The sequence below is a fragment of the Dunckerocampus dactyliophorus genome, chromosome 16, assembly GCF_027744805.1.
Source record: "Dunckerocampus dactyliophorus isolate RoL2022-P2 chromosome 16, RoL_Ddac_1.1, whole genome shotgun sequence".
Taxonomy (NCBI): Eukaryota; Metazoa; Chordata; class Actinopteri; order Syngnathiformes; family Syngnathidae; genus Dunckerocampus; species Dunckerocampus dactyliophorus.
Genome location: NC_072834.1, coordinates 22,131,226 through 22,139,792, shown reverse-complemented (window position 1 = coordinate 22,139,792; position 8,567 = coordinate 22,131,226). Strand labels below are relative to the sequence as shown.

The window sequence follows — 8,567 nt, the reverse complement described above, 5'->3', positions numbered from 1 at the left end:
TATGCAGACCTCAGCAGCCCTGATCTAAGAGCTGTGTCTGAGATTCTTATTCTAGACATGAACTAACACCCCTGTAGCCACCATTACACTTGAATTCCCCAATATAGTAGACATAACAAGACTCGTACCCTTGGGAGATAATTCCAACCTGCAATAAAAGCCTGTTGTTGCGGTGATCAAGTCTGGTGCTTGTGTGTCTCACCGAACATTACAGTAACATTAGTGACACCTAGTGACTGATGTAGAATATTACATATATATTAATATTCATCACAACGCCTTTGAATGTGTCTTCTGAATGCCTTATATTTGTATTACTGTAGGTTCATTTAGCCATTTTATGCTTGAAAATGCTCACATTAGGCAAAAAAGTAAAAATTTGCTTAAATAGGCCAATTCAACCACGAAACAGCATGATTTATTAAATATTAATAATTATTATTATTATTATGTATTCTGTTCACTTCCTGTGTTTAACTTGTTTCATTTTCTAGTAGGGAAAGAAAGCGTGATGGCAGGTTTAATTGAGGTGCTGCATGGCTTTAAAATGGACAGACATACGTACTACATACAGTATATGTGTAATACAGGGGTGTCCAAAGTGCGGCCCGGGGGCATTTGCAGCTCACGGCTGTTTTTTTATGGGCCCGCGACACATTCTATTATATAGTATACTATATTTATAGAATATATAGTTTTCTTGTTAAATGATATTTATAGAATGTATGACATCCAAACAGCTTTTGGGGCAAAAGCGCAGTGGGCATCTAGCCTGCTCCAAGGAGGAGGTAGACTACTTCCTGAAAAACAACTTGAGTGACCCCGAAAGAGAGCAAGACCTAGGGCCCCTCAGTGCCTTATTGGACATACCATCTCCCACTGTCGATTTCAACACCGGCGAGCCCACCTGGAAGGAAATCCAGGATGTGGTTGCTGCTGCCAAATCCAGATCAGCTCCAGGACCCAGTGGAGTACCGTACAAGGTGTACAAGCGCTGCCCTGGACTCCTTAGAATCCTCTGGAAGACCCTGCGTGTGATTTGGCACAGAGGAGCTGTGGCAGATCAGTGGAGGCTTGCGGAGGGTGTCTGGATACCCAAGGAAGAGAATTCCACCAAGCTGGAGCAATTCAGAACCATCTCGCTTCTTAGCGTTGAGGGGAAGATCTTCTTCAGCATCCTTTCCAGAAGGTTGACAGACCTTCTCCTCAAGAATGCCTACATTGATACCGCTGTCCAGAAAGGTGGTATCCCTGGTGTGTCAGGATGCCTAGAACACACTGGAGTAGTCACCCAGCTAATCAGGGAGGCGCGGGAGGGCAAGGGAGACCTCGTCGTGCTCTGGCTTGACCTGGCCAATGCCTTCGGCTCCATACCCCACAAGCTTGTGGAGACTACCCTGGACCGTCACCATGTACCCAGGAAGATCAAGGACCTCATTCTGAATTACTACGGGAACTTCAGACTCAGAGTCACTTCTGGGAGCACAACATCTGACTGGCACAGGCTCGAAAAGGGCATTATAACTGGGTGTACGATCTCAGTTAGCCTTTTTGCCCTGGCCAGGAACATGGTAGTCAAGGCAGCCGAAAGGGAGTGCAGAGGTCCTCTGTCCAAGTCTGGCATTCGGCAACCACCCATCAGAGCCTTTATGGACGATCTCACCGTCACCACGACATCTGTGCCTGGTGGGAGATGGATACTCCAGGGCCTGGAAAAGCTCATATCCTGGGCAAGAATGAGCTTCAAACCAATTAAATCCAGGGCAATGGTGTTGAAGAAGGGAAAAGTGGTAGAAAGTTTCGCTTCTTTGTGGATGGCACGGCAATCCCATCTATCACCAAGAAACCAGTCAAGAGCCTGGGCAAGATCTTCGACTGCAGTCTCAGGGATTCTGCATCAATCCAAATCACCATCAAGGAGCTTGAGACGTGGCTGTCGGCAGTTGACAAGTCTGGCTTACCTGGCAGGTTTAAGGCGTGGATTTACCAGCATGGCGTCCTACCCCGGGTACTTTGGCCTCTGTTGGTGTACGAGGTGCCCCTGTCGACTGTAGAGACTCTGGAGAGGAGGATCAGCACTTACCTCCGTAGATGGATGGGCTTCCCACGCAGCCTATGCAGTGTAGCACTGTATGGGAGGACCAACAAACTACAGCTCCCTTTCGGCAGCCTTGATGAGGAGTTCAGGGTCTCTCGCACAAGTGAGGCCTTGCTCTATCGCAACTCCAAGGACTCTAAAGTAGCATCAGCGGGCATCGTGGTGCGAACTGGCAGGAAATGGAGGGCTCAAGATGGTCTGGTGGTGGCTGAGTCCCGGCTGAGACACAGGGCTCTGGTGGGCACAGTGGCAATGGGTCGATCTGGGCTGGGTGCGATTCCTCAACCTTGCTATGAGAAGGCACATGGAAAGGACAAACGAGAGCTAGTCCTGAAGGAGGTGCGGGCAGGGGTCGAGGAGGAACGGACCAGCAGGATGGTGGGCATGCAGCAGCAGGGAGCATGGACAAAGTGGGAGGGGGTGCTGGAGAGGAAGGTGACCTGGTCTGAGATCTGGAAGGCAGAACCCCAGCGCATCGGGTTCATGGTCCGTGCTGTTTATGATGTCCTGCCCAGCCCAGCCAATCTCCATCTCTGGGGCATGAGTGACTCTCCAGCATGTGCCCTGTGCTCCAGGAAAGGCTCTCTGGAGCACATCCTAAGCAGCTGCTCAAAAGCCCTCGGGGAGGGTCGTTACCGTTGGAGGCACGACCAGGTGCTGAAGACTGTTGCTGAAACCATCTCCAAGGCCGTGGCCAAAAACATCAGCCACAAGCAACAGCTTGGCAAGAGGAACATTGCCTTTGTGAGGGCTGGAGAGCAACCACTACCACAGCCCAAACCAGCTGGCTATCTCACCTCAGCAGTGGACTGGGATCTCCGAGTCGACCTAGATAAGCAGCTCAAGTTCCCAGACCACATCACAGCAACTTCCCTGAGGCCAGACATCGTGCTAGCGTCAGTCTCTTCAAGGCAGGTGCTTCTGTTAGAACTGACAGTTCCCTGGGAGGATCGTATAGAGGAGGCAAACGAGCGGAAGTGGTCAAAGTACCAGGAGTTGGTTGAGCAATGTCTAAGAGCAGGGTGGAAGGCACGATGCGAGCCCATTGAAGTAGGGTGCAGGGGCTTTGCTGGCCGCTCATTGTGCAAGGTTTTCACACTACTTGGCATCACCGGGGCTGCAAAATGGAAAGCCATTAAGTCCACCATGGAGGCAGCAGAGAGAGCCTCCAGGTGGCTGTGGATCAGGAGGAGCGATCTGTGGGCCCATGCTACTGGGACACAAACCGGGGAATGATCAACCCTAGGCTGGGTCACCTGAGTGAGGGCGTATGATGTTGAAAGACCCGAAACGCCCGATGAACTCAGGAACATCACTGATGATGTGTCCCAGTGCATCTCACGATGTATCTTTCATTCATAGAATGTATGTATTCTATAAATATCATTTAACAAGAAAACTTGAGAAATTTATTATTATGTATTATTATGTATTATTATGAGAAACAATACAACACATAAATCTTACATTTCTGCAAAATTTGGATGTGGAAAATGTTATGTGACGAGAATAAAGTCATAGTATAAGGAGAAAATTTACAAGAACATAGTATAAATAGTTTTATAAAATAATAATGATTAAAATAATAATAATAATAATAAACATTTAAAAAGCAGAAGAAATGGAAGAAACAGTTGCAATTATAAAGTCAAAATGTTAAGCGAAAAAAAGGCTCAATTTTACAAGAATACACTGGAAAAATAATGTCATTTTAGTAGCAAAGTTGAAATATTAGAGGGAGAGATATTATGAGAAACAAAAGAAAATAAAGCTGACATTTTTGGAAAACTGGGTCGTGGAAAATGATATTACGGGAATCAAGTCAAAATACTATGGGAATAAAGTCATAATACAGTGTTCCCTCGTTTATTGCGGGGGATAGGTTCCAAAAATACCCCGCAATAAGTGAAATCCGAAGTAGCCGACTTGATTGGTTTACAATTATTATATATGTTTTAAAGCTGTAAAACCCATCACCATAGACTTTATACACTTTTCTCAGACAGGCATTGACATTTTCTTACATTTCTCTGTTTTTTCAACACTCTAAAGTTCAAATTTCGTTTGAATCTTAATGATCAAGCTAGTAGGTTGGACACAAGAAATTATTGAGTGACTCAAGCGTATTTTACTCCTCTGACCGAGCTGGAGCATGTTTATGTCCTTGTTAAAACATATTGCTCCTGACGTCGTCCTCCTCCTCGTCCTACTCCTTGAACCGCAGATTCATTTAGCCGGTTAGTTTCTTCCTCTTCTTCTTCTGTTGTTTATTGACGGTTAGCAAGCAGCTCACACAGTTAGCTAGTTTGCTAGAGACTATTGACCACAACAGGAAACGGCACGAAGGAGATTGATTGGCGATGGTCTACAGCCAATCAGGACGCACATGAGTATACAACACCCTCTACTGGCAGCAGTAGTAAATACAATAACAGACACATACAGTACAACAGAGCACCCATCGCTCTAATACACCACAACACAATGCGTGTACATATGCCGTTAAAAAAAATATATGCAATATTGCACTTGGAAAAATCAGCGAAAACAGCAACTCCGATGTAGCGAGGGAACACTGTATTACAAGAAGAAAATGTACCAGGCTTTTTTAAGAAGAAAATTGAAATATTTGGAAATGTAAAAAAAAAAAAAAAAAAGCAAAGACTGAAGTTGAAACTAATAATAGGCTTTGTCACCTGTATCACAAAGCATTTCATTTTTCACTATCAGGCCTTCGATGGAAAAAGTTTGGACACCCCTGGCACTTAACAAACTAGTCGGTTTGTAATCGAGTGGCCAAAAAAGGCACCGATTCACTGTCAGTGCACTTTTTTTTTATTGAGTGCGACTGCTAAATAACCCGCCACGGGGCCAAGAAAGTGGCAAATGCCAGCAAGTTGATGAAGATGGTGAGAAACTTGATTGAATTCGGCATCAACAGTAAGTTCCACCATGTCATTCCGTCATATTAAACAATGTACTTTTTCACCTCCAAAAATGCATCTAATCAATCACGGTCATTTCTAAAAATGAGTTGTTTCATCATCTCCTTCCATGACAATTAAGGGGCCTGCTGCCGTGACACATTTTCAGTGCGTGACCTCTACAGTGTCAGGTGCTCTGCAGCGTGCCGCATTATTTCATTACAGGGTTTAACGCATCATATAAGGCATGTCCCTGAAGAATCACTAATGCATATGCGCTGCCATCACTCACACCACGCGGAAATGTGATTTCATCGCTTGCTAGGTGGAGCTCAAAATATCTCTCACAGAAGAAGAGCCAGATGTCTGCATTTAGAGTCAGTCAAGTTCCCTACACAATGTCACAACCGTGCGGTGGAATGAGAATATCGCGTACGGATCAGGAGTAAAGCAAACACACAAAGAGCGCCGTGTTGATGCGTCGAAAGACAGAAGGATAAATATAAGGTCAGATAAATAAAACTAGTCTGTGACGACTGTTTCTGCGCAGAGACTTTGTCGTCAGTTTAACCGGACTCAGCTGTTTTCCCCTCTGGCTCCCAGTGTAATGACCTTTTTCTTCCAGGCAGAACAGAGAGAGTCGCTGCCCATTTTTCACGCTAGGCTGAAAAGCCATTTCATCAAGAAGGATGATTTGTCACCCACTTACTTTCTACCATATCTTTCTCCTCTGTTTGCACTTATATATATCCCAGGCGATATTTCTTTTCTGAGCACATCTATCTTAAGGCGGGTAAATGTCGCCTGGATTGACTATCACGGCCTCCATCCGGGGTATTCTTCCTCACTCATGGGTTTTTATGACTATTCTCCTATTGCTTCAAAATGTATAAGCATAAACTGCTTAATCCTGAAAACATGTTTTCTTGTGGTGTTCGGGACGCTTATTGACTCATGAGAGCCGATGCTAAGAGCGCTGTGGCCTCCAAAAATCGGGTAAAAAATGTGCCTTTCTATAAGTACATTGGAACGTCAGTTAGCGTACGCCCCCGGTTAGCGTGTTTTGTTTTTACCTCTGTTTACATTCCACTGTATTTGAGACTACTTGTAGTACCAAGCTTGTTTTTCTTTTCACTGTTGTGATTTTAGGATATGAAAATGTAAATTTCCACATTCATTGGACCAGAAACTCTCAGAGGTTCTTCCATTTTCACATCTCCTCACCGCTCCTCACCTTGCCCTCCCAACTGCAATGGGAGCCTAAACATTAAATTGATTAATCCTGAAAACAAGTGTTCAGGACACTTGATTGATTCATGAGCACCGATGCTATGGGTGCTGTGGCCTCCAGGGGGTGCCAAAAAATCCTGAGAAAATGTACCTTTTAATATATATATAATTACATCAAAACTTGGTTAGCGTACGCCCCAAAATTTTACCGCGGTTCACATTCCACTGTATTTGAGACTAGTACCAAGTGATGCCTGCTACCTTTAGTCTCAAACACCGGGGGGCGTGATATTGGGTGAATCCTCCACCAAAATCATAAGTTTGTTTTTCTTTTTGCCATCGTGATTTTAGCATATGGAAATGTGCATTTCCACATTCATTGGACCAGAAACTCTCACATGCGCTTCCATTTTCACATCTCCTCTCCGCTCCTCACCTTGCCCTCCCAACTACAATGGGAGCCTAAGCATTAAATTGATGAATCCTGAAAACATGTTTTCTTGTGGTGTTCAGGACGCTTATTGATTCATGAGCGCTGTGGCCTTCAGGGGATGCCAAAAAAAATCAGGAAAAAACGTACCTTTGATATAATTACATCAGAACCTTAGTTAGCATACGCTCCAGTTAGCATGATTTTCGGTTAACGAAGAAAACATTTGTGCCAAAATTTTACCTCGGTTTACGGTCCACTGTATTTAAGGCTAGTCCCAAGTTCTGTTCCTTTAGTTTCGAACACCAAGGGGGAATATTGCGTTGTTGTTTTGTCAATCTCCAAATAATAAGAACATGAAAATATAAGAAAACATCTGGTCCATAGAAAGCACTGAAGTTAACACATCAAATAACCCAGTCGGGTGAATCCTCCACCAAAAACATCTTTTCGCCGTGGCACTGCTACATGATTTTGGCATATCACATTCATTGGATTGACAACTCTCACGTGCGCTCCCATTTTCATGTCTTCTCTCTGCTCCTCACCTTGCCCTCCCAACTACAATGGCAGCTGATGCTCAACAAGCCCAAACACGATGACAACCAATCAATGTCCACTTCAGGGTGTGTCTGACCATTGTTTTCCACCTTCCAACAACTGAAGGACAAGAAGCCCAATGCATAAAAATGGATTTCAGAAAAAGGAAACTCGCATAGAGACTGTGTGAGTGCAATTGTGTTCTTAATGCAATTTTGTCACAAAACGCCCTTCTTAGCAGCTCACTAACACGTGGAAACAGGAGGCAGAAGTCAACTCTGTCGCCTGTCTATGATGTCATCAGTGGTTGACTCTGTAGTTCGGTGCTAAATAACATAATTTGTCTCAAAAATGTTGATACAAAACGTGTTTTTAAGGTTTTACATGTATAAGAATTCTAAATGCACATAAATGACGAATGACAAGAATAAATGAACATTTAAGGTTACTTTTAGCTTCACTGAAGACGTGATTGTTGACAAAGACACAATGTGTGCAGCGAGAGCGACACACAGACACCACCTTCGTGTTTCACCACGAGTTACTTCTTGAATTCAGTAGTGCTCCTCACCTGCTTTATCATGATGCTGCCACTTGCGACTTTCTTTGGCTCCATTTTGGGTTATTTTTCAGCTGTGACCAAAAAAAAAGCAGAGACTTGCGGTGAGACACACTACTGAATTCAATAAATAACTCATAACACACATGGTGCAAATCCCACAAAACGCACACAAACCCCCAAAACACATGCATGAGAAAGATGCTGCAACCCATGGAACAAGGGCACTACTGTAGACCTGAGGGGTATTTGCCTTAAGATGGGATATTTTACAGCATTATAGAGCAACTATTTGTGGCCCGACATAGTAATTTTAGATTTAACGCTGGTTCTCTACTGTCTTATATTCTCAATGGACAATAATCTTAAATTAAAATGACCAAACACAAAAAGAGCAAAATCTGTGAAGGCATCGTCTCGACTAGTGATGTGCGGATCGATACTGAAATATTGATACTTTCAATACACCACATTTCAGCTCTTTATGCTCTGAAATGTTTTATCAAATCCAAATGTCGAGACTTCAGTCATTTGAGGTGATGTTTGTCTGAAAAGCTTGTCTGATAAGACGTTGGTCGATCATAAACGGCGCCATGTGTCAATTGTGAATAAAGTTTTCATTCTTAAAGTACCTCTTAATAATTAATCATTTATTTTAATATTTACTTATTTTCTTTTTTTACTCTTTAAAATAAAAATGTCACATATTTTATAGGATTTTGTTTTTTTCTGTTGTGGTATATTAACTTGGCAATGATGTAAATCACCCCGCTACCTCAATACAGG

General features: G+C 43.6%; 1 pseudogene; it reads left to right on the top strand.

Annotated features, from left to right (window-relative positions):
* Positions 1-725: 725 nt before the first annotated feature.
* On the top strand, positions 726-3,334 carry LOC129169407 (uncharacterized; annotated as a pseudogene).
* The last annotated feature ends 5,233 nt before the right edge of the window (positions 3,335-8,567 follow it).